Source organism: Pongo abelii, chromosome 17 (genome assembly GCF_028885655.2).
Source record: "Pongo abelii isolate AG06213 chromosome 17, NHGRI_mPonAbe1-v2.0_pri, whole genome shotgun sequence".
NCBI lineage: Eukaryota > Metazoa > Chordata > Mammalia > Primates > Hominidae > Pongo > Pongo abelii.
The window spans coordinates 75,701,828-75,728,782 of NC_072002.2; the positions used below are offsets into that span (position 1 = coordinate 75,701,828).

The following is a 26,955-nucleotide window of genomic DNA, read 5'->3' on the forward strand; positions in this document are numbered from 1 at the left end:
ATATCTGTACTCCCATGTTCATTGAAGCATTATTCACAATTACTAAGATATGAAAACAATTCAAGTGTCCATAGACTAATGACTAAATAAAGACAATGTGATATGTATATATACACAGTAAAATATTATTCAGCCTTAAAAAGAAGGTAACATATTGTTTTAATTGGCATTTTCCTGAGAGTCCTAATGAAATTATTCCTATATAAAAAGCTTATTCATAACCTTGGCCCATTTTTCAACTGGGTTGTTTACCATTCTTATTAATTTGCCGAAGTTTTTTACGTATGCTGGATACTAACTCTTCACTGGTTAAATGTATTGCAAATGATTGTTTCTTTCAGTATATGGCTTATATTTTAACTTTGTTTATAGCATTTTTAATTGTACTTATTAAAAACTTGAATGTATAGAGCATAGTTGAAAGAAATTAGTTTTATAAGGAGAAGATGGAAGATTTGGAGATAAATTTTAAATTTGATAAGAAGTAGAATGAGTTTCCCACTTGTTAGGCTATTATGTCAAATAATCAATTATTCAGTGCAAAGAATCAATTCATGAAAACAGCATTCTGACCAGCTGTATTTTGACAGTAGAAGGCTAGGGGGTGGAGTTCTTTTGTGGAGAGAGGAAAATAAAAAAAAACACCCAGTAACTTGAAGGAATTCTGAATTCAGGAATTCTGAGCATGCAGTAGAGGTGGTACAATGTGGCTTTACAGTAGCACTTGTTTGATTTTTCCAAGCTAGTCTTGGCATCTCAAATGAAAGCATTAGAAATAGCACACAAAGATTTTCATAGCACTGAGGTTTCCTAGGAGGCTCTGAACAGCCGAGGCCCAAAAGAACAAGGAGGTTTACATGGAAGTGAAGAAGGGATATCGCGGAAATAGCACAAACATGTAAGGGTACTGCTGCCCTACCAGACTGGATCGTATCCTCCCAAAATGCATATGTTGAAGCTCTAGCCCCCAGTGTGACTTATTTGAAGATAGGGCCAAAAAGGACATAATTAGTGTTAATGAGGTAATAAGGATAGTAGGGACCTGATGTGACAGTGTTCTTAGAAGAAAAAGAAGAGACGCAAGGGAGCACTCCTCCCCTACCTCTCGGCCCTGCAACTGCAGAAGAGAGCTCTGTCCAGACACAGATCCTGCTGGTACCTTGATCCTGGAATTCCAGTCTCCAGAACTATTAGAAAATAAATTTATGTTATTTAGGCCGTGCAGTCTATGGCATTTTTTAAGGCAGACTGAATGGACCAAGACATGGGGTAAGGGAAAATGAGCCACCTCCATCTGAGACGCCTCAGCAAGAATTGGGTATCAAAGGAACAGTGAAGTTTCTGTAAAGGGAAAGAGAGAGGCAGTTTTCTGTAAGAAGCTGAAGATGTAGGTCAGTTTGCTTCCAGGAAAATGAAACTGAGATAACATAGTTTTCTTTACTCTACAAAATATCTCACAATTACTGTTAATATATTTTTATTTTGGAACCCCATGTTGTTAAAATATAAATCGTAATATTTATAACAGCAATGCTAAAAAATTTTCATGTTTGGAATTTTTGTATTTCTAGTAGTTTATTTGTTTTTCCACTGGGTTTCTTAAAATGATTTTTTACATTGTATTTCTACATGACAACATGTGAGCATTTCTGGATGTCATTTCTGCTATTTTCAAGTATGTAACACATTGTGGAAATAGATTTTTGGGGGTTCCAATAAATGGAGAGTCTAATTCAATTACAAATTTTACCATATTTTGTTTTCTTGTCACTAATTTTTGCCAATTTATGTGTTATATAGTAATTTTAATAGAATGAATATCTCTTATAAATCTGGTGATTATTACATCTTGAAGAAAATGTGTAGACTTACTTTAGGCACTTCTTTAACTTTTTTTTCAACATAAATATTCATTTTGCTTTTTAAACCAATTGTGATATATGCATAAAAATAAACATACAATTAATAAAAATCTGTGTAAAATTCAAAACTATCACAACTACCATATTAGCTATCAGTGTTCCCGAAAGTGTTTGAGTTGTATATATGCTGCTGTGATACATGCTAGCTGTGAAGAATACTAACTCATTACATACTCAGTGGTTCTACAGATATGTTTAAAAGAGAAAATAATTGTGTACACTACTTTTTGTCAACATAGAAACTGAAACAGATGACATTACTATCTATGCCAAACCAATCTGAGAATAATCCTTCAAGTTACAGAGGTCACAAAACAGCCTTATTCACTTATTTAAATTTTCATCAGCATTCCCATTATTTCTGACCTAGACACTTATATCTTGAGATGTTTCTAAAAGTTAGTTTTACTATGTTTTCTTTACTCTTAGCAACGATACTCCTACAATGCTATTCATCTCTTCATAATAAGATAACTTCTATTATTTTTACCATAATTACAATATTGTAGTTTAGAAAGAGCAACTAGTATAAGATCTAGAGGAGAAATATGCATACAACCTCTGAGCATGTATCAGGAATATTTCACTTTGCTAGTGGTTTTAGAATAAGAAATCTCAGTGGTACATCATCCTACAATGGCCTCTAATGAGATCCATGGCTATAAAAGTATAATAAGTTCTAATAATTTTATGTAGAGATGTTTTTCTCATTTAGGAGTTTGGTTTTTACTATCAATCACAATGCAAATACATCCTCTATGATAAATCTAGTTGCTCTTGAAGAGTTTTAATATTTATCTGCCTGCCTTGTAAATACCTTATTAAAAGCAAGAGCAAAAAGATGACCTTGGAAATAAATCTATTTTAATGTGATATTTTTTCATAATATAAAAATTTGAGAACTTTATACTCCAAATAAGTAAAGACTTAAGCAAAAGTAATTTAGAATAGAGTGAGAAAGAATAGCAAATAGGTTACACTATCATACAAGCAATATTAATTTTAAAAAGTTGGGATGTATTTACTTATTCATTTATTTTTATTTATTTATTTTTTTCTGAGACAGGTTCTCCTCTGTCTCTCAGGCTGGAGTACAGTGGTGTGATCATGGCTCACTGTAGCCTTGTCCTCAACCTCCGGGGTTCAAGTGATTCTCCCACCTCAGCCTCCTGAGTAACTGGGACCAGAAGTGAAAGCCACTACGCTCAGCTAACTTTTTGTATTTTTTGTAGAGATAGGGTTTTGCCATTGCCCAAACTGGTCTGGAACTCCAGGGTTCAACGGATCCTCCCACCTTTTCCTCCCAAAGTGTTAGAACTATGGGAGTGAGCCACTATGCCTGGCCAGGATTTATTTTTATAAAAAAATAAAAGAGTAAAGAAAGACAGATAAAACATTAATTGAATTGTGTATCCACAAGCATCCCAAACAGAAAACAATTCAAAGTTTTCAGTATTCATGTTTTTTGTTTTTGTTTTTCTCATATCTTCATTTCAGGCTTTTTTTCTTGTTCTCTTTCAATGGACTAGTAGTGATGTAATTAGTGCTCATGGCTTTTTATCAGCAACAGGAATTCCTTTTCACTCCCTTTTGTTTATGTTCCATTTTGCAGGTTGCAGCAAGGTTTTTTGGCTCTTTACAAAAGGCCTGTCAAAAGCCAAGAGAATAAAAGACAATGTGGAGATTACAGGCAGGAGACAAGGGCCAAATTTGTTAATAGAACACTTGCGTCTTGCTGAGCTGGCTGCCCTTGGGGTGGATGTAGCTAGTGAACCTTGGGTCTACAAAGCAGATGTTCCCTCTCCAGAGAGAAAAGACCATAAACCTCCTACTGTTCTGAAAATGAAGATGGGGGATGTCAGAAGACAAGCCCAACAAGCTTTCATATGTTTCTCATTGCCCTTGCCCACATCTTAAATATGCTAGAGAGCCCAATGGACATGCCCTTTTATTTCACCACTCCCTACAGAACTGAGATAAATATGGCTACATGAAACTAACTTTAGTGTTAGAGTTCGTTTTGTCACATCACTCAGTCATTATAACCTCAAGGGCAGTCCTTCAAGTTAAGAAAGAGCAAAGTCACAATAGCAAAGACTTGGAACCAACCCAAATGTCCAACAATGATAGACTGGATTAAGAAAATGTGGCACATATACACCATGGAATACTATGCAGCCATAAAAAATGATGAGTTCACGTCCTTTGTAGGGACATGGATGAAACTGGAAATCATCATTCTCAGTAAACTATCGCAAGAACAAAAAACCAAACACTGCATATTCTCACTCATAGGTGGGAATTGAACAATGAGAACACATGGACACAGGAAGGGGAACATCACACTTTGGGGACTGTTGTGGGGTGGGGGGAGGGGGGAGGGATAGCATTGGGAGATATACCTAATGCTAGATGACAAGTTGGTGGGTGCAGCGCACCAGCATGGCACATGTATACATATGTAACTTACCTGCACATTGCGCACATGTACCATAAAACCTAAAGTATAATAATGATAATAATAATAATAATAATAAAAGAAAAAAAAAAAAAAAGAAAGAGCAAAGGCTAATCTCAATTTTAAAATTGACAATGATCTTCCAGTTAATATTATTATCACTTCTAAAAAGCATGAGGATATATCTTTGCAGTACCCAACTAGATGTAAGGTGCTTAAGTAATAAGGATGCTGAAATGATTAGTTTTTTGGTACATATTAAAAGTAGTGTTCTCGGCGGGGCGCGGTGGCTCACGCCTGTAATCCCAACACTTTGGGAGGCCGAGGCGGGCGGATCACAAGGTCAGGAGATCGAGACCATCCTGGCTAACACGGTGAAACCCCGTCTCTACTAAAAATACAAAAAAATTAGCCGGGCGTGGTGGCGTGCACCTGTAATCCCAGCTACTCGGGAGGCTGAGGCAGGAGAATGGCATGAACCCAGGAGGCAGAGCTTGCAGTGAGCCGAGATCGCACCACTGCACTCCAGCCTGGGTGACAGAGTGAGACTCCGTCTCAAAAAAAAAAAAAAAAAAAAAAAGTAGTGTTCTCACTGTCGGTGTTAATTTCCTTGTTGCTTTGGGACTACCAGTGGGATATTTTCAGAACTTTCCAGCCCAGGCTAACTAACCTGTCATTTTTACGCAATTGAGGAGAATTTTACACTATGTTTTCTATAAATATTTTCCTGAATTTTCTTATTCTAAAGTGAAAGTCCAATATTTTTAATGATTCCAAATATAATTTTAAAAAATATATTTAAAGCACAGTGTTTATCTCAAATTTATAGTTGTCTTACTTTCACTGAGAAGCAACATTATATTATCCTAAGAAAAGAAATTGTAGGCATTTACTTTGATACAGTTCAAGGCCAGAAAAGAAAGGAAAGTGGTCTGACTTTCCACACTGTAGGACATAGACCAATAGAGCTACCCACAACCACATATCCCAAGATATTAGTCAACTCATAAAAATTAATCAACTCATCAACAAAAGTGCTCACCAACTCCAACTGATAAATTTGTCATGTGAGGAAAAATCACTGGGAGCATCTTTCCTCCTGGCGCATTGTGAATTTTTCCCTAGGATTTTAGAAAGTACCCTCTTCAAGTACTGATAGAATTATCATACAGCAAAAGTAGACATTAATTAAAATCTCATAAATATATTCCATTATTGGCATGACATTTTTTAATAAAAGATTAATAAAGCTACCCATAAGTATCCAGAAAAACTAGCTCTGTATGTTTTCCAAATCTAGCTTATTTTGTTTCTTTTAATTATATTTTTAAATATGTCATTTACTGACAGCATTCAAGAAAAAGTAGCGACCAGTATGAAAAAACTTCAACCTGGATCACCATAGCATTTTGTGTATTTTATACTAAATACAAGTATCATCTTTAAAATATGTTATTTGGTAATCATTTGGTAGCTACAGGGTAAAATTAAGTGTAATTTTCCCAGCTCAGCTTTTCACAACTTGTTAAGATAAGAGAATTGGCAAAGCATGGAAAGTGATTACCAACATTTCCATGATTGGCAGGATGTTACAGCTCTGTTCAGTGTTCCTCGGGTGGCTGGCTTTTGGTTTAACCCAGCTGATGGAGTGCTCATGCTCTATTTCTCCACGGTTGCCACCAGGCTTACTCTTCTTTAGGAAGTCAAGTTCACTGCCAAGCAGAAAATGAGGAATCCATCTTGCTCTATGTGGGTACAGCTACTTCTCCATACCCATCAGCACTTTTCCTTTACTCTCAGTTAAAGAGTAAAACTCCCAGAGAGTAAATTTTTTATGAAGTAAGCGTAGGAAGTAATATTAAAATATTGCATTACAATAGTAGTCCTCATAAGTAATGAGCTTTTGGTGGTGACAAGAATAAGAGAAGCTCTGAGAAGAGAGCCTGTTTTTTTCTTTTATTTTTTTAATTCTCTTGTTCAGAATAAAAAAAAAAAAAGATTTAGAAACTGGGAATTGATAATCTTATCATAGTCCAGTAGAGATTACACTTGATAAAATCCTGATAATAGACATAAAAATTATGCTAATAGCTGTGCATATTAACTGGATGTCTGGCCAAACCTCTGCGAGGGGATTTTCATTCAGCAATGAAATGTCAAGAAAAAGAGATGAAAGCCAAAATAAATAGTTTGTCCATTGGCACGTGGTGAGTCTGGACAAAAGCACCTATCTGAAGATGAGAAAACAAAACAACAATAACCACAAAATAAACAACAAAGGAAACAGTGTAAGGACACAGGAGAAAAGAAGTGGCAATCATCATCCTAAAAGTAGAGAAGATAATACCAAGAACAAGAAATAATAACATTAAAAGGAAATTACAATCACTTTTGTAGACACATAGGGTACAAAAAATGCATGAATTCTATGATGCATATGTGAAAGGAGCGTGACAACAGGCTGGTGTGGATATAAAACAGGATGAATTGAAATGGGCAGCTGCTGAGAAAAGTAGGATTAGCAGAAAACTCAAATGCAATGAAAGTGTTAAATGCATATTAAGAGCAGCAGACAGCAAAATTGATTAAAAAATCAAATCAGTGATGAAACGAAAACTTCAATTATTTTTCCAGAATGCAACAAAAATGACCAAGAGATTTAAAGAAGGGGACACAAGGATAAAATAAGGTAATAAATGTGGAAGACAAAGTATAGAAGAATAACTTAGGTGTCTTAAGGGGGGAAACCAATTTGTACATAAGTAAAATCTGAAACAAACAAGCAAACAAAAATCTGAGTAAGTCAACTGAAAAGTCACATTACCATGTTACATATTAAATCAATGAAGAATCCCACACCTAGACACCCTTGGCAAAATTTTGAATTAAATGGTAAAAGAAAAATAGTCAAAGGACACCCAGAAAAACTGGCTGCCTTCATATTTTTCCTCTGTACTAAAGTGCCAGAAAATGTTGTCATATTATCCAAAATGTTTTTAAAGGAAAAGGCTATAACCAAAGAATTTCTTAAGTAGCTAAATTGTCTTTCATTTGTGAAGCTAACAAAAGACATTCTCTCATAGGCAAAATGTGCAAAATATATGAATCACCTGCCCATCTTAGAAACAAATAATGTAAAGATATATTTCAGATCAGACAACAATCAGAATTAGGAATTTAAGAAGGTATAAACAGCGGTAGATACAGTAGAGATGAATTTGCATTTATTTTCCCCTTCTACAAAAAATGACAAGAGAAACTTATTTGAAATATGGACAAAGATTTAAGCATAAAGAAATGCATTATAGTAGAATTATAGCATAACTGTTAAAATCGCTGAATATTCAGCAATAGAATAACATGCAACAGGGTAAGTTTATGCTTAACTCTAATGGTAGGGTTTAATTTTATAATGAAATATTTACTAAGAAGCAGAGTATGAAAGAAATAATCCATGAATTAACAGTGTGAAGAAAAAGCCCATGTAACTTTTATCTGTAACATTTTATATCTTTAAAAAGAGATCTGAAGTACATATTAGAAATATTGACTTTTTGAAATTTAGGGGTAATGGATACATAAGTCTAATTGTTATTTTACTATATGTAGTTTCTCTCATTTGTTTTTCAAAAGAAAAAAGATCATAGGCAATAGATTGCAAGAAAAATTTACCAAACTTTTTATATTTGGATACTGATAGTATGGTTCTTTTTTTCTCTCACTACTTCATACTTTTCATTAGTTTTTTCATACTCCCTACAGAAGGAAATACACTGGCAAAGTGAAAAAAAAAATCATCCATCATAGTACATTAGAAAAAACATAGGCTTAGAAATAAGAGCATTTCAAAACATCCTAATACCCACCAATTATTAGTTAAATGAAACTTAATCTCCTTACCTATCAATTTTTTCATTTATAAAATAAAAGCATTAATTTCTGCTTTCTACAATTATTATGAGTATTAAGTAAAAAATGCTTTGAAGCAATACATCTCTATGAGAAAGATTTCTTTGAATGACTATCTTTTTTTGGGAGAGAAATTACTTTAACTGTAGTTTGGTTTGGTCTGTGGCTCAGAAGCAGAGCAACTGTTCTTTCAGTTATAGTTGTGGTTAAGCCAACGAATGAAGCTCTCCTTAACAGAGCATTGCCATTTTACTGGGAATACAGGGTAAAGCATCAATTTCATTCTGTGACTTTGGCCGTATTAAGGAGAACAATAAGGGCAGAAGCTGAAATTTTGTTGTAGAGGAGGGAGCCCTTGCTTATTCATTAAGGTGGGACAGGGTCAAGTACAAAAAAAAAAAAGAAAGGAAGAAAAAAAAGAAACAATCAATAGAGGAAGTGGGCAGTGAGGTGTTCTAACTTGTCCGGGCAGGCAAGTGGCCAGATGCAGAGAGGCAGCAAGTAACTATCTAGTCATCCAAAGCAGGTCTTCTTTGTCCCCAAAACACAGCTGGACTACATTTCCCAGCCTTTCTGGCAGTGGGATTTGCCAGCTCAGCTCAGTTGGACTGAACTCTGGCTAATAGAACATACATAGAATTGATGTGCATTTCAAAACGATGTGCCCAACTTATAAAATGCTCCCAAGCATGATCCTTTATTATCTTTCCTTTCACTAACTTAATGCAGATATCCACAGCAACACTTGAGGGCAAATGTTAATAAAGGGAGAACCACAGATGGAAGGAGCCTGGCCCTGATTATTGCAGAGACAAGTCATTTCTACCAAGGAGCACTCACTTTGGATTTTCCATGAATGCAAAATAAACTTTTACATTATAATGGCTAAAACTGCCCTAATGAACCCAGGTTTCCTCATACCTGAAAGCATCAAGGCAAGTGTGATATTGTGTATGTGTGTGTGTATGTGTGTGTGTTTTCACCCAAGATTCTTGGCTTGTAACTCCCATAGACCTTGCTACAGTAAACAGAATGGCTCAGACATTTTCCTGCCCTCATTTCACCTGCCCATGACAGGATTCTAATCATAATAGAGAGCATAAGATCCTTATCCAAGAGAGAGTTCTACCCCATACCCTGGAAGAAAAAATGCTACACAGTGAGACCAAGAAGGATCTAAACAGATAAGCCTGGCTGGGTTTAGATCAAACCCTTTTCGTCTAATCACATTTCTACATGGCTATCCATGCTTCCATCATGTCTATCCAATTAAGTCTCCATAAAAAGGCCCAAGAGGGTTCAGGAGAGCTGAACATGTGGGGTCTCGTAGGACACTGAATAGGAACTCATCCACATGTGGGGAGGGTGGCACATCCCGATTCCATGAGGACAGACACTCCTGTGCTTGGAACCATTCCTGATCTCACCCTGTGGATCTCTTCATCTGGTGGTTTATTTGTATCCTTAAAATAGCCTTTGTAATAAATCAGTAAAGTATTTCCCTGAGTTCTGTGAGCTCCTCTAGCAAAGTAGTCAAACCCAAAGAGGGGGTCATGGGAAACTCATTTTCAATGAGTTTTCAATGAACCCAAATCTTCAAATTGGGAAACTCAATTTGAAGATGGTTGGTCAGAATTTCCAGAGACTTGGAGTTGTGACTGATGTCTAATGATGTCAAAAGGGGTCAGTTTTGGGGAGCCCCCCTCTGTGGGATCTGGCAGTATCCTCAGGTAGATAGTGTTGGAATTGAATTGGGGGACACCCAGTTGGTGTCCACTGCAGAATTAATTGCTCACTTGATAGTGGGGAGAAACTTTCCTCCCAGATTTAGTCACAGAAATCCTGTGTTGACTATCACGTTGAGTGAAATAATAGGAAAAAGTACTTTCGAGTGCATCTGAGTTTCTCCAAACAGTGAAGATACAAAGAATGAGGGCCAAAAACCCGTGAGTACAATTATAGAGCTCAAACATAACGGGAGCCCTCACAAAGGGCCTCAGAAACAATTGATTTTGAATCAAGGCAGTAGAACGTGAGCAAGGTATTGGTGCATAGCAGCAGGCATGGAGCGAAGATTTGTTGATTTAATTGTCTTGCATTGATCTTAAGACAGCATTAGTAGCAAAGACACAGTTGGAAATCAAGCGAAGTGTTACGTGAGATCTTATTTCATTGGCATAGAAATATGTCCTCATGCTCCCCATTATTTCAGAAACAAAATGAAGCTACACAACACTGCCTTTGATTCCATATTTCCCTTGTAGTTACCACTCAGTTTCACTGCTCTTCTCTCCAGCTAAACCTCAGGATAGAGGAAATTGTTTACAAATGCCATTTCCCATCATTTCTCCAGGAAATGATTCCTCATCACATGCCGACACGGTATCTGCTGCTACCATTCCACTACAACCTTTCCTGCAAAGGTGACCAATGACCTTTATAAAGGCAAATCCAGGAGAAAATGTTCAGACCTCAAGTTTCTTTCTGTCTCTTTTTTTTTTTTTTGTATAATGGAGAGAATTGTAGTGCATTCTTGATAGATTTGTTATAAGGATCAAATGAGATAACGCAGTATTGGTTAGATTGATGCCTGGCACATACTAAAAGCTCTATTACTATTATTATATTTTCATGCTTTTACCCTTTTTGTTATTTTTGTGTTATGCTTTTTGTTAAAAGATATTTAACAAAATATCTTTTGGCCACACTGGATTTCTCTCTGCTACTTGATGGGCAAAGTTTTATTCATTCCCCTTGCCCCCACCTTGACACCGTCTGTATGTTCTTTTTTCAGCTTGAAATGCTTATTCCAATCTTCCTGACTGTTTTCTTTTTATCCTTCACTTTGAAGAGGTTTTTTTTATGACTACCTTGTCTAAAGCAGATCCTCATTTTAATTTTTTATGGTGTCCCATTTTTCTTTTCCTTCACGGCACATAAAACAATTTGTAATTGTTTTGAAACACACACACTCACATCCTTCTATTTAGTGCTCTTCTCTCTCCTTGAACTATAGGCTTTATGAAGTTAAGGTCTATGGAGGTTTTGTTCACCTAGGACCTAACACAGTGCCAGGAACATATTAGGTTGTCAATAAATATTTATTTATGAAGAATGAATAAATTAATGTAAGTGCTTTTAGTACTGGGTTACATTTCAAAGACTATATAGTCAGTGATGTAGAGAGGAAGAAGTAGGCAACAGGCAGCACTTTATATGAATGCATTAATAGAATGTAAACATTTAATATTGAGATATGTTAATTTTTTGTAGTAGTTAATAGCTAATTCCTATTCAGATAATTATGACATTTTTATGTAACATAAAGTGTATGCATATAAGATTAAAGTTATCCTATAGTCTTCACAGAATCTTTGTTAGCTCTAGAAATGGTTTCTGCTTAAAATGATAAAAGCTTCTTGAAGCTAAATCTCAAAATGATGCCTAGGACAAAGAAATGAAAAAGTAAATGTTCCACACACTGATTAATTAATTAATTCGTTAACGGTTTCCTTGAAGTGGTTAGGTAGCTGTAATTACTACATTTCTAAGTGACTTGTCTCTAATTCCACAGTTTGATGGAAGCAATTCTGCCAAGTGAAATTGGCTGCAATTTCTGGCTAAGCTCAGCTTACTTTGATATTTTTGGCTTTTCCCCAAAATATTTATAGTTTTCTTTTCACATCCAGTGATTTACTATTCAACCGTGGTTCACAGAGGTTAAAAGCACCAACCTTAGTACATATACAGTGTTGCTGTCACTGTCTCGAACAAAATGTTTTCATTCCATGGGTATGGCAAGGAATTGCCAAGCATCAATTACATGCCCTCTCCTACTTTCATTCCAAACCTATTTTTACTGAGAGTATATTATATACCAGATGTTAGAGATGACTTTAGTAGGGTCATGGAGAGAGGGACAACAAATGTGTCTCCATGGCACACAAAGACTTTGCTACTTTTTAAAATGGCTTACACTACAGACGCCTCCCAACTGCCTCTTGAGTTGTTGATTTATGGCATTAAGAGAGAAGAGTCCAGAATGTTTCTGGTATATAACATGAAAAATTAAGTAGCACTGTGATTACCACTATTGATTAAAATAGGAAATTTTCTCCCAAAGGATATACATCTGTCTTAGGGGGTATAACGGGAATTGTGTGATGAAGGATCACCTTTATGAGATAAGAGCCTTGAGGTGAGGGATTACATTTCAACTGAACACAATATCAACAGGTTTAGGTCTCCTATGGACATGTACATGTAGTCCCTCAAACAAGGAATTGTAAGAATGATGAAGATTGTCTTTGTATGCGCCCCCTTCCCTTTTGCAATCTTCTCTCAGCCCATTTCCTTTGCCCAAGAGATTCCCAGGACCCAGATACGTCTCTCTCCCTATCAAAAGCCTGAACAATCTGCCGTGCAGACACTTAAAATACATCCTCCCCATTGTCGTCATCTTCTAACTTGGGATTTTCCATCCTGTTAAATAGTAAACAGGATGGAAAATGTTAAAAACAGTTGACTAGTCAGTTAACTGGCTCTCTAGGTTATAAGTCCCAATCCTAAGTGGAGAGGGAAAAATGAAGATTCTTAATGCCAAATCTTTATTTTATTCTAATTCTTAAATTTCTCTTCTATTTTCTATCAATACTAACAGCTTAAGTTTCTTTTGCTCATTTGTTTCATGTGTCCCACAGTAGCAATCTAAATCTTTTAAAAAATAGATCAGGAATCTATAATTTTCCACTAATTTTTTTATCTCATTACCCCTTTCAAAGTCATAATCTATTTATTGCTTATCTCTCTTCTCATTTCCACTTATTTTCTTATTAACCACGTCCAAGCTCTTCTTATTCAATTGCTGATCCCAAACTACACTTTCTAGTTTAAAATTTTTAAAGATGGTTAAACATCTCCCTTCATTCATTTGTCCGCTTAGTCATTCATTCACTTAATATTTTTGGGGCATTGGTGTGCCAGAAACTAGAGTTGGTGCTGGGGATGTCATAACTCTGATCCTATTCTAGTGAAGGAAGGAGTTCATAAAGTGTAGAGTATTGATAATAAAAAAGAGAAAGCAAACATTGACCTGGTTTGAGATTTTTTTAAAACCAAGTAAGAAGTCAGAATACATTTTAAACTTAAAAGAGGTGCATGGATATTTGAGCAACTGCAATGTCAGTTAATTCATATTGGTGAATTCCTGTGCAATCTTGCTTACATTGAAAGAGAAAGTTTTGTTCTGTTTAGTTTTATTTCCCTGTTATAAGTATATAAAGGGGAGAAAGAGAAAGCAGCAACTGTAAATTTCCTGTCTCATAAAAAAAAAAAAATCCAGTATCCTGCACTAACATGGTTAGATTGGTGGACTGAAGTTTAGGATTCCAAACAAAAAATCTCTACCATTGGCAGGGCATGGTGGCTCACGCCTGTAATCCTAGCACTGTGGGAAGCCGAGGTGGGCGGATCACGAGGTCAGGAGTTCAAGACCAGCCTGGGCAACATGGTGAAACCCTGTCTCTACTAAAAATACAAAACTTAGCTAGGCATGATGGCGTGTGCCTGTAATCCCAGCTACTCGGGAGGCTGAGGCAGGAGAATTGCTTGAACTGTGACCTGGGAGGCGGAGGTTGCAGTAAGCCAAGATTGCACCACTGCACTCCAGCCTGGGCAAAATAATAATAATAATAATAATCGTCATCATCTCTACCATTGATACTTTTATGGCTCAGATTGAACTCTGGATGAGAGCGAGTTCCCAAGGTCCCAGGCAGCGTGGGAAACCTCTCCCTAGAGCCCTAGAGTGCAATATAGGATACCGATCTAAAGTCGTAGCCTGTCTTATGCCTGGTCTCCTGCTGACAATAACAGCATGCTTCTGGGAGCCACAGAACTACATCTATAGAAGAAACCAGGGAGTCATTCTGAAGGTCGAGGCCAGCAAACTCACAGAAACTACTGAGGAGCACGGTAGGGAATGATTGCAAGTTGATGGTGAGTGTGCTTTTCCAGGCATGTAGAAAGGTTTTAGTACTGCAGGTGCAATTACCACTTAGCAAAGAATCAGCACCCTCTTACTGAAATTAGAACACAAAATGAGTCAGCCTAGTGGACAAATTGCGGTACATGGCCCCACTGTGTTAGTGACCTATATTCACTCTCCAAACTTAGCATGAAGCTGTTTTCTGGAGGTAGCAATTTAGTGGAAGGTGGCAAGGAAGACAATGCATTCAAGAGAGGAATAGGGAGCATTCAGCTTTGTGATATCTCTTCAGATGTCAAAAAGCCATTTGGGGATACAGTACAATCAACTTCCATCTTTTAACTTTATATTATTGGGAGAAGTCAAGTGTGCAAGGATGTGGGTGAGGAATTGGAGTCCCTATTAAGATAACAGGAAGGGCATGGCAGTGTAACACATTTAGAACTTTAAATGCCATTAAAAATGGGTGTGAAGAGCATCTAAATGTTCAACACAGAAACTGAAAATGTCTAGTATCAAGAATGCATTTTATGAATAATATGATGTTAGGTTTTTAATGGTTAGACTTATAAAGAGCTCATAAGTCCAGGAAATTTTTATTTTTCTTAGTCTTCATCTGAATTCCCTTATAAATGGAAATAAGCAGAAAAATTGATTACAAGAGAATTATAAAATGAACTATAGCTAGGAAAAATGATTAAAATTTTTTTGTCAATTGACTTGTTTACTTGTCTAGATCTTACATATATGCTTCTTCTAAGTATAACATTTTGATTTTATTCATTTTTATTTTGTGGGGATAGGAGGTCTTATAACTAGTATGAACATAGGTACAAAATAAATGTAAAATGAAGATAAAGGGTGGGCATGGTGGCTCATGCCTGTAATCCTAACATTTTAGGAGGTGGAGGCAGGCAGATCACCTGAGGTCAGGAGTTCAAGACCAGCCTGGCCTACATGGTGAAACCCCATCTCCTACTAAAAATACAAAAATTAGCTGGGTGTGGTAGCAGGTGGCTGTAATCCTAGCTACTCAGGAGGCTGAGGCAGGAGAATTGCTTGAACTTGGGAGGCAGAGGTTCCAATGAGTCGAGATCTTGCCATTGCACTCCAGCCTGGGCGACAAGAGTGAGACTCCGTCTCAAAAAAAAGAAAAGAAGGTAAAAACACTGAAAAGTAAAGATACTCAAGTTCATGTGTAACTGGAAGGATTTTTTAAAAATTATTAACTACCACAAGGAAAAAATTGAAGTATACATTTCACCTAATTAAAAAATAATTGGCAGCCTAGGCAACATAGTGAGACAGTGAGACTCCATGTCTTAAAAATATATATATATATATATATATATATATAGCCAGGTGCACGCCTGGTAGCAGTCCCAGCTACCCAGGCAGCTGAGGTAGGAGAATTGCTTGGGCCCAGGAGTTCAAGGCTTCAGTGAGCTGTGATTACACCACTGCACTCCATCCTGGGTGACAGAGTGAAACCTTGTCTCTTAAAAATTAATAATAATCATAATTGATATTAACAGACTGATGATTTTTTGAAACTAGTCTATTTTTCAGAGCATGGAATAAGATTAAATTTTACCTGTTAAACTCATCCAATTCAATAAAATAGAGTCACTAAGCACCATTAAAAAGCATTTTAAAGGCCCTTTAAAAATATTCTAGTCTTTTCTGATACTAAAAATTTAAAAACTCTTTTGAGAACAAGGAAATGTTGAGAAATGTGAGCAAGAAGTGTATTCAAGGGGCTATAACAGCAATTAAAAGGGTTCATTTTTATAACACATCTTTAATGATAATGTGCTCAGTTTTGACTTTAGAAATCTAGGCCTTAGGATGTCCACATCCACCAAGAAGGTCAAGTTCTAAGAAGTAAAATATGGCAAACACTGTAAAATCCTCCAGGCTTTAAGGAGCAGGGGCACTAAGAAAAAATATATGTGTATATATACACATATACAATTTGGCTATGTATGAGATATGAGATCAGCTAGAGTTGCAAAATTTACAGCCTAATTTAGGGATCTTAAAGAGAGCAAAATCTGTGAGAAAATTAAAGAAATATCTCGAGTTAACTCTTTTAGGATACAAGTAGTGAGAGCTGGAAGAACTAGAAGAGAACAGAAGGTTGAATGGTATGGTATGGTGTGGGGGGTATGTGTGTGTGTGTGTGTTTGATGCTCTTTTTGTTGTTTCTTTACATTTGTGGTTCAAGTGTGGGCATGTATACACATAGAGAAGATGGAGACCAGGGAGAAGGAGATACTGAAAATGAAAATAAAAATGCAAATAATTAAAGTCATACAATCCTGGAGGGCAAAGATGTAATGCTATCAAGACCAGGGGTTGAAACATTCATGTTGTCTTGGGGTGGAACAGTCTGCAGGCAGAGGTTGATCTTTCCTCAGACTAAGGGAGTCATCCTTCCTCCGCTGCTGGGAAGGGGTGGTAAGTCGGTTAGGGCAGTGTGCAGGATGGGCAGGAGCCTGAAAGGAAATAGGCATAAATACAGGGGAAGATTTGGAGTAGAGAGGAATGAGTTGATGAGGTTCATGTGTGATAATCTAAATTCTCTTTTTTCAAGAAGTCAGGGATGTTGAAACTGCCTCTTACTGTGGACTAGAATAAATAAACAATTCCCTCCCCCCTTTTTTTTTCTTTTGAGATGGAGTCTAACTCTGTCCCCCACGCTGGAATACAGTGGTACGATCTTGGCTTGCTGCAGCTTCTACCTCCTGGGTTCAAGTGATTCTTGTGCCTCAGCCTCCTGAATATCTGGGATTATAGGCACCTGCTACCCTGCTAGGCTAATTTTTGTATTTCTCAGTAGAGAGGGTATTTCACCATATTGGCCAGACTGGTCTCAAACTTCTGGCCTCAAGTGATCCGCCCACCTCCCAAAGTGTTGGGATTACAGGCATGAGCCATCATGCCTGGTCTAAAGGATCAATTTTGATCTAACTCATTGGCAATCTAAGAGATGTAAGAGAGAGAGGCTAGTTAGATAACACTAGATTTGTTTTCATTATTATTTATAACACTACTTTCTTCTTTGGTACATTTCATAAACTACATTGAGTTTTAAAGTCTTCTTCAACCTTATAATGTCTTTCATGTCCCCATAATTTATTTCAAACAATAAATCAGTACGTTAAGTGGAAAAAATGTATTTGAGTTAATTTTTCAATGAAACATGTTCAAAGTGTAGGAGAAAAGAGAAGAAACTAATGTTTATTGTCTTTTTTTCAGTAGGAGAGATAAGATTCTGGACTAAATTAAAATGACAAAATATGATGAGAAAAAATATTAATTTGTTGGAGAATGCTTATTTTTAATAGGATATTTTAATAAATTGAAAAATAATGTCTTAAATGTATATTGTTCAACTAACCCAAAAGTCAAACGAATATATTTTACTCATAAGAACTTGCCTGCCAATAAGTTTAACTTGTCAGAAGGTTTAACTTGTTAAGTAATAGCTCTTAAAGTTTGTATTGTGTACATGCAAGTAACATCATTTGATCAAGTAATTTTTTATGTTTTAGATAAAAGTATACATTTGTTTGAAATAATCCCAAATAGAGGTATATCTTCTAAAACCGTCACTGTCAAGCAAAAATTCTGATTTCTTAGAATAGTAAACTTATTTATGAAGTGGCTCAAACAATTTATAACTAGCTTTAAACAATTCAAATGCTCATTCTTAGAAAATTTTGAGAAAGAAAATTCTCTGTTATCCTTTTGTAATAAATAAAGAGATGCTAATATTGGCTAAGTAGTTTTCTTAAGGTTACACGTTTACTTAGAATAAACAAAAATGTGGGAACTTTTGTCACTTTTTATTTAGTCCTTTATCCATGTATTCATATCACGATTCTTGCTTATGTAATTACTTTGAACCCTTAGTAACTCTTTTTCTCAAGGAAACGTCTATGTCTCCTGGAGGATTCTGTAATAGTATAATAAACTTCAGTGGCTCATTGGTGAACTGAAATAGATCATTTTACATATCTGGTGTTTTTCTACACTTGTGACTTGGAAACAAGAAGGGCCAGGTGTGGGGATATAAAGGAAGTTAGAAAATCATAATAGCATATGCTCTCAAAATTAATGAGGATCTTTTTTTCTGGTCTCAGATTTGTACTAAACTTTTAAAACATTTTAAGCGAAATTTGTTGCTTTAAAGATAGTTTTTACAGACTTGTTTAAACTTAAAAAAAAAAAAAAGCAATGCTTTACTTCAAGAGAAGCAGACCCAGTAGACTTTCAGAGGCCACCGGCTTGTAAGCTGTAACTGGGCCTAAGGCCAATTGACTTATGGGCCTTCATTAGTCCTGTACTGGGAACACCCATGGTTAGAGGTAGTGGTGTGTAGTCACGACACCCCTGACTATATACTTTTAAAAAGTATATATTAAAAGGGGTCTTTTAATAAAGTACCACAAACTGAGTGACTGACAACAACAGAAATTTATTGTCTCATAGTTTGGGAGGCTAAAAGTCTGAGATTAAGGTGCTGGCAGGGTTGCTTCCTTCCAAGGGATCTGGGGGTGAGATCTGTTTTAGGCCTCTGTCCTTGGCTTGTGGATGGCCATTTCTCTACGTCTGCTGGCATCACCTTTCCTTTGTGCAGCTTCCTGTGTCCAGTTCTCCTTTCTATAAAGTCACCAGTCACACAGGATTAGGGCCCACCCTAATGACCCCTCTTTAATGTTTTTAACCTCAGTTAAAGACCTTATTTCCAAATAAGGTTACATTCTAAAGGTAAGGCTTGAACATATGAATTTAGGGTGTGGAGAATGAAATTCAATCCATAACAACTTGATAATACTAGAAACACTGGCTTATGTCTATTATTCCAAGTTATCAAAGTGACTTGAGAGAGGAAACAAAAACACTGACGTATAGAAGAGAGAGAGAGAGAGAGTGAGAAAGATTTTGAGATAAATCCGTATTTATTGATCTATAATAAGACACTTGAAGCAGAAGATAAATCAGGAAATGACGACACAGGCATCTTATTTGCAAATGTAAAGATAGCCAAAAGAAGAACTAAACCCGGAAACCATTAAAAGTAGTTTCCTCTGAGGTCTTGGGTCTGAGTTCTTGAGATAGGGGCACATATCCATTATTTTCATTAGAGATCTTGTTGGGTTATTTCACTTTTTAAAAGTATGTGTGTGTGTGTCTGTATATGTATATATGTGTGTATATATATATATGTGTGTGTGTATATATATATGTGTGTATATATATTGAAAATTTGTAATTTAAAAATTAAACCAAACTTTTAAGTCCCTGATGATTTTGAGATCAATTGGCAATATTAAAAAAAATGAGAATAGTCTTGGAAGATGAAGTAAGATGACTTCCTCTGATAAAAATTTCTATGAGGTCCCTAGGCAGGTAGTTGGCAGATGATAGTGAAAGATGAGATATCACAGGACCAGGGAATAAAACTGCCTTTTTTCACTGACAAAAGTAGTGCCTGGTAGGGAAGTATTGTGAGACAGAGTATAAAACTGAAAATATAGTTTCAGGGTTAGAGAATAGAGAATGAGGCTGGGAGTATCCTAGATTTTTTTCTCAGATACATCACTCACTTGTTTTATGATTTTGAACAAAATGCTTAACCTTTGTATCTCATTGCAAAAATTTTTCACTGTCTGTATAATGAGAGAAATACTCCTACTTTCTTTGATTTATAATTTGTTTTCTTCTCAACCATTTTATTCTTAAGTGGTCTATATAATATATATATATATACACACACATGTGTGCATATTTTTATATATGTATACACACATATTTTGCTGTCAGATGTAATAACATTTTATTGCCATATTAAATAAATTTTCTTTCAAAAGACTTCTAAAGATCAGAAAAACTCACCCTACTTCTGACTCGACATGGCAAGGTTCCTGTTCTCTGAGTTGTGAATAAAAGGTGAAAACTCATGGCCCACTAACAGGAATTAAAGAGCAACCTACTGGTTCTGGATATGAAAGTGTGGCTTATGAAACAATGTGCAATGACTCCAATTCTAACTGCTGATCAGTTTAAGTGAGTTCCATGTTGATGATGAAGAAAAACAAAACAAACAAACAAACAAATGTGCCCGTGCTCAATGAGATTCTACAAAGCCTATTCCTGCAGAGAATTCAGAAATTGAATTTGGAGAAACTCTTTTCAAGTTTTAATGAGCCACCTGCCTCCAGCTATAAAACCCAAAAAGGAAGGAGAGGGAATCTGCAACAGGCGATTTGTAGCATTGTATAGCAGGGTCTTTCTGGTGAGGTTATTTTTTTTTCATAATGTCACTGGCTTTTCAGGGAACATGAAGTTATGTCTTGAGTTAGTTAATATTCAATCACTGTTTTAAGTGTTACCACTTATTTTTAATGCATCTTCAACTTAAATATAAAAAATAGAGTGAAAACTGTATTTTTATAAAATAGTCATTAAATATTTACTAAATCTTAGTCACCATAGTAGGTGTTGTAGACACCCCCCTCAAAAAAAAAGGCAATTAAGATATGGTGGAAGGTCTTTTCAGGCAGAGAAAACCATCATTATGAATCATTGAAGAGAAAAAAAAAAAACCACAAGGCTCAAATACACTATCCACTTTATGAACATACGGATTGCAAATTTTGTTTTGTATTGTTTTGTTTTGCTATTTGTAGGAGCATTCTGACCAAACTGCCATGGGCCCTTTGGAAAGGGAAAACGAGAAAGCAGGATGTCTATTTCCTTGATGTAAAGAGTGAGCTCATCTTCCAGGATACAGCTATACTAGTCTTTTGCCATCCTGGTATTATTCAGCTTTCTTAATTCTCTCCATTCTCAGCATAACAGTAAGCCAACCTTCTCTCATTAATAAGAGAAGGCAAGTATCAATGTTAAAAAATATAGATAAGCCTTATTAATTTGGGGAAAAATAAAAAAAAGAAAATTAAGGTGACTTTTTATAAACTCAATTTTTAATGGAGCTTTATGACTTTAAAGTACCTCCCAGTAAAAGTAACTTATTCTTTGCTTTCGCCTACAGCTACCACCGATGCTCCTCATAACTTCTTCTCACCAAATTAGGAAGTAAGTTCATTTCAGGAATTTTTCTTTTTGTTATTTTATTGTTTTTGTTTGTTTGTTCTGGGTAAAAGAGTGACATGACCTAGGGTATTCTTCGGAAAGATGACTCTGGAAATGAAGAGAAGAAACTGATGGCAGTGAAACTCTTACGTAATTAGATATTTAGGCAATCTGAGCAAGGTAAGTGATTATAGCCTGATCAAATAGGAGCAAATATAGTACACATCATAGGTGAAAAATCATCGGAACCACATTTGATTTATCCTGTTGCATTTTCTAAAGTACCCAGAAAAGACACGCCCCGATACATAGAAATGTTACTAACACAGGCTGGTTGAGTAAATGAATGCACACCCATGAGAAGAAAAATGCTTGCATACATGACTGAATGAGTCAAAATGCATAGGATATGGGGGATGAGCAGCAGTGAGACAATGATAAAACCAGTTTTAAGACTGAGTGGCTGTCAGTGTTAGAAGAAGTCACACATCAGAGAAACTATACATTCATTATTAAGACCTGTTCTCATCAATTTTACAATTTGTTGATCATCCTAGATATGATATCCAATTCTGGGCACTCAAGACCATAGTGCATAAAGAGGCTGCTGCATAGATGAGGTACCTGAAGGATGTATGTAGCTAAATCTGGCAATGTATAGGCAAAATCATGAGATTTCCTGGGGAAAGAATGAAGAGAGAAGACACAAGTGAAAGGAAGGAAACGGAAGTAAGAGGATGGGAAGGAATGGAAGGGGCAGAAACTGGAAGAACAATGTCTGTGATGGGTAAGAGTTATATGACTAGTGACAATGTTGGACATCGTCAAAAAGTTTCTTTTCTAACACATCTTAATTATTTTTTAAAATCCCAGGATTTTGGGAGGCCAAGGCAGGAAGATCACTTAAGTCCAGGAGTTGGAGACCAGCCTGGACAACACAGGGAGGCCCCATCTCTACAACAACAACAAAAACCTAGCCAGGCACAAGTTGTGGTTCCAGCTACTCAGAAGGATTCCGCGAACCTGGCAGATGGAGGCTGCAGTGAACCTTGATTGCAACACGGCACTTCAGCCTGCGGGACAGAGCAAGATCTCATCACACACACACACACACACAAACACACACATACACACACAAATAATAAATATTTTTAAAAATAAAAGACTGTTTCTCCAATGTGAAACTACAAAATTGGAATGCTTTTCCTTCTTTTCTCCTAAGAAACATCTCTCATTCTCTTGCTTTGAATAAATAAAATAGAAATGTTTGAACTAATGAGAAGATGATTGATCATTTTAAAGGCAAATTAATGAAATTTAAATTATCAGGTAGAATGACTTTTAAAAAGTAACATCAACCAAAAATGATCTAGTCCTCAAAATTATTGAGCTGTTATAGCATATGCCCTTCTTTTACAGCAAGTTTTTTAAAACTTATTTTTAACTTTTAAGTTCAAGAGTACATGTGCAGGTTTGTTACATAGGTAAACTTGTGTCATGAGAGTTTGCTGTACACATTGTTTTATCGCCCAGGTACTAAGCCTAGTACCCATTAGTTATTGTTCCTGATCCTCTCCCTCCTCCCAATCTCCGCCCTCCAAAAGGCTCCAGTGTGTGTTGTTACACTTTATGTGTCCATGTGTTCTCATCGGTTAGCTCCCACTTATAAGTGAGAGCATGCAGTATGTGCTTTTTTTTCTGTGTTAGATTGCTAAGGATAATGGCATCCAGCTCCATCCATGTCCCTGCAAAAGACATACTCTTGTTCTTATTTATGGTTATGTAGTATTTATTCCATAGTGTATATATACCCCATTTTCTTTATCCAGTCTATCATTTATGAACATTTAGGTTGATTCCATATCTTTGCTATTGTGAACAGTGCTGCAATGAACATACATGTGCATGTGTTTTTAAAATAGAATAATTTATATTCCTTTGGGTGTATACCCAGTAATGTGATTGCTGGGTCAAATAGTATTTCTGTCTTTAGGTCTTTGAGGTATCACCACACTGTCTCACACAATGGGTAGACACGGGCAAAGATTTTATGAAGAAGATGCCAAAAGCAACTGCAACAAAAATTGACAAATGGGACCTAATTAAAGAGCTTCTGACAGCAGAAGAAACTATCAACAGTGTGAACAGACAACCTACAGAATAGAAGAAAAGTTTTGCAAACTGTGTATCTGATAAAGGTCTAATATCCAAACTCTATAAGGAACTTAAATGTACAAGAAATAAACAACCCCATTAAATAGTGGGTAAAGGACATGAACAGACACTTTTCAAAAGAAAACGTCCGTGCGGCCAACAATTTTATATAAAAAAAAGCTCAACATCACTGATCATAGAGAAATGCAAATCAAAACCACAATGAGATACCATCTCACACCAGTCAGAATGGCTATTAAAAAGTCAAAGAATTACAGATGTTGGCAAGGTTGTGGAGAAAAGGGAACACTTATATATTGTTGGTAGGTGTATAAATAAGTTCATAACTTACTTTCATATACATTATATTAAAATTTGAAACCTAAGCTATTATTTGGCAATATAAATCTTAGATCTCTCTAAAAGTCTAAGCCACATTATTTCTTTTAACAGAAGGGTAAAATATTATAAATTTATTTTGGTTTAGGAAATTATTTCATTTAAGGTATTCAAGATTTTATGAATTATTACATAATGAAGAGAGAATGTTTCATAATAAGATACATTATTTTCATATTGTTTTCATATATTATGTATATACATAAAGATCAGCCATTAAAAATATAAAGTAAACAGAATGGGGAGTGGATCTTCAAGGAACTTATATATTAAAAGATAAAACCATTTGGGAAATGCTGTGTCCTCCTTAGTAAAGGCCAGCCATTATCACATCATGGTGCACACACACATGAAATAATAAATACCTGTGGGAGACCAGATCCTAGTTACCACCAAGGTAGATGATAGGAAAGTGCTTTATGTTTTTAAAAGTAGCTCAGGCACTGGCTCTTCTATCTGATCCAATCTCCCTGCAATCCTGAGCTCTGCTTGGTCACTACTGCTCTTCTGCATTTTATGCTTCCATATCAAAATGTTCATTTTTTATTATAATCAAGGAATTAACTTCACGGATTAGACTGTCTACAGAGTGTCTAATCCAGGGATATGCATAGTGTGTACCTAATTTAAAAGGAAGAAATATAATGTGAAGCTCTAGTGTCTCATTCTATGAACAAACAAAACACAGCTAAATAATGATCTTAGAACATTAGAGGAAAAGATTTGAGAGATTAGATAATGAATACTTACCTCCCCACCTCTGCCAACATATTTTGTAGCTGAGGTCTCAAAATGCAAATAGGCTTGCTAAAGCCACCAAGCTAGATAATGGCAAAACCAGCTCAGCATGCTTTTGGGGTGTGTGTGTGTGTGTGTGTGTGTGTGTGTGTGTGTTCAGGGGCGGGCATATTTTAGGTTTGGTGAAATATGTAAGGGAAGGGAATGAAGATATACAAGCTACAGAGCACAAATTTCAAATTATAAAAATAAAGGAAATCCAAATACTCATTTTCTCAATGCTTTAAGTCTTTTGATCTTAAGCTCACTACTATTTAAACTGAATTCCAATCCTCAGTGTGTAAAAATGTAATCAAAGCAGTATGCATTTCTGTGAGATTTATAGTCCTGTTCCACCATTAGAATCCTAAACTGTGTAGAAAAAAAGCATAGTGGAAAAACCCATATATTTTTTTTGAAAGAAACAGACCAAAGAAAGGATAAACTCTGTACTTTGTTCACTTGCTTATCTCACATGTGTTTTATGCTTTTTTTTCTTTTTTTTTTTTGGTGTGGGAATACTCAGCAGATAGAATCAGTATCCCTGTGACACATTGTGAATTTGCATACTGAGGAAGGAGATTTGGAACTGGAGACAAGCCATAGGGGCAAACAAGCCATTAGAGTGCCGGTATCCCATTTTCAGGTAAAGGACCGTGCTAATGAAGAGAACTACATGGGACGCCAACAATAACTTAAATAGAATCTTCCAAAAATCCAATCTAAATTTAACTTCTATATAAAGCCTTCTTCAAAATTTTCCATAACCTATTAAAACATCTTAATGAATATCATATTGAGATGGAAGGAGGTCATTATACTGTGTGGAAAATTTGCATTAATAGCAAAAAAGGTATTGGTCTCTTACTCCTTAGTAACTGTGAGTGATTTCTTATAATTTTTTTCCCAGTTTTAAGGTGACCTTGTTCTTTTTCTTCCTAATTTATAGTCCCAAGAGGAGGATAGTCCAAAAAATGGTTATAAAAAATGCTAGTTTTATCAATGTGCTTATTGTTGAACTAACACTCAAAAGGAGACAAACTCCTTTTACTCTGTAGACTGTTCTAAATGGGGTGATATTGACTTTGGGGGATTACCCTGTTTCAACAAAAACTATAACCATTATGTGTGACATTTGTGGAGTGCTTACAGTGTGCCAGGCTCTGTTCTAACTGCTGTGCATAAATTAACCCACTTATAACTTATAACAACCCTGAGGTCAATGCTAGTATTGTCCCCATGCTACATGTATTGGTCCGTTCTCATGCTGCTATGAAAAAATACCTGAGACTGGGTAATTTATAAAGAAGAGAGGTTTAATTGATTCCTAAGGCTGGGGAGGCCTTAGGAAACTTACAATCATGGCGGAAGGCACTACATCACAGGGCAGCAGAAGAGAGAATGAATGCCAGCAGGGGAAATGCCAGATGCTTATAAAACCATCAGATCTCATGAGAACTCCCTCACTATCATGAGAACGGCATGGGGGAAGCCATCACCATGATCCAATTACCTCCCAGCGGGTCCCTCAAACAACATGTGGGAATTACGGAGATTACAATTCAACATGAGATTTGGGTGAGGACACAGTCAAACCATATCACTACACATGAGGAAATTGGGGCAGAGGGAGATCAAATAACTTGTTCATGGTCACGTGACTACTGTCTGGTAAAGCAGGATTAAAATTGAGGCAGTTTGACTGTTTTCATAAGAACAAGCTATAATTTAGCTTCTCTTATTGAACAAAATGTAGGTCCCATTGTCCAAGTTGCCATTTGCTCCCAGGTAACCATGAGACATCTGTGAAGAATTTAGCAGCTCAATGGAGTTTATGAATTCTCAAGTACTGAATATTAGAGTTTAAATGTACTCTAGGAATAAGTTTGAAGGCCTCATTTTGTAGCTGAAGATTCTGAGAACAGTTAAGAAGTTAACATATAAAAGAACTAAAAGTAACATGGAGAACTAGAAGTTGTACTCAAGTCATCTAAATGCTTTTAATCATTTTCCTTTTAGCATGTGTTGAAGCTTAGAATACTACAAGAGAAGGCTATAAGCATTCATTTGTTATCACGTTTCGAAAACTCACTTTTACTGATACAAATAATTTCAATAAATGTAAAGCACTGTACACCAGGCAATAGGTTATTTATTTTTATATACAATGACTAACTTATTATAATTTTTAATCATTTTACAGGTGACATAGCTACAACACAAATATTACAGAATGGTTTCTGATC

General features: G+C 35.9%; 1 protein-coding gene across 1 annotated transcript in view; it reads left to right on the forward strand.

Moving 5' to 3' along the window:
* LOC134760304 (uncharacterized) overlaps window positions 1-22,565 on the forward strand; it is a 46,122-nt gene extending 23,557 nt beyond the window's left edge. The window contains exons 5-7 of the transcript XR_010137597.1: window positions 21,339-21,382; window positions 21,937-22,166; window positions 22,253-22,565. The gene's annotated coding sequence lies outside the window, so the exon portion shown is untranslated. The remainder of the gene's footprint in view (window positions 1-21,338; window positions 21,383-21,936; window positions 22,167-22,252) is intronic.
* The last annotated feature ends 4,390 nt before the right edge of the window (window positions 22,566-26,955 follow it).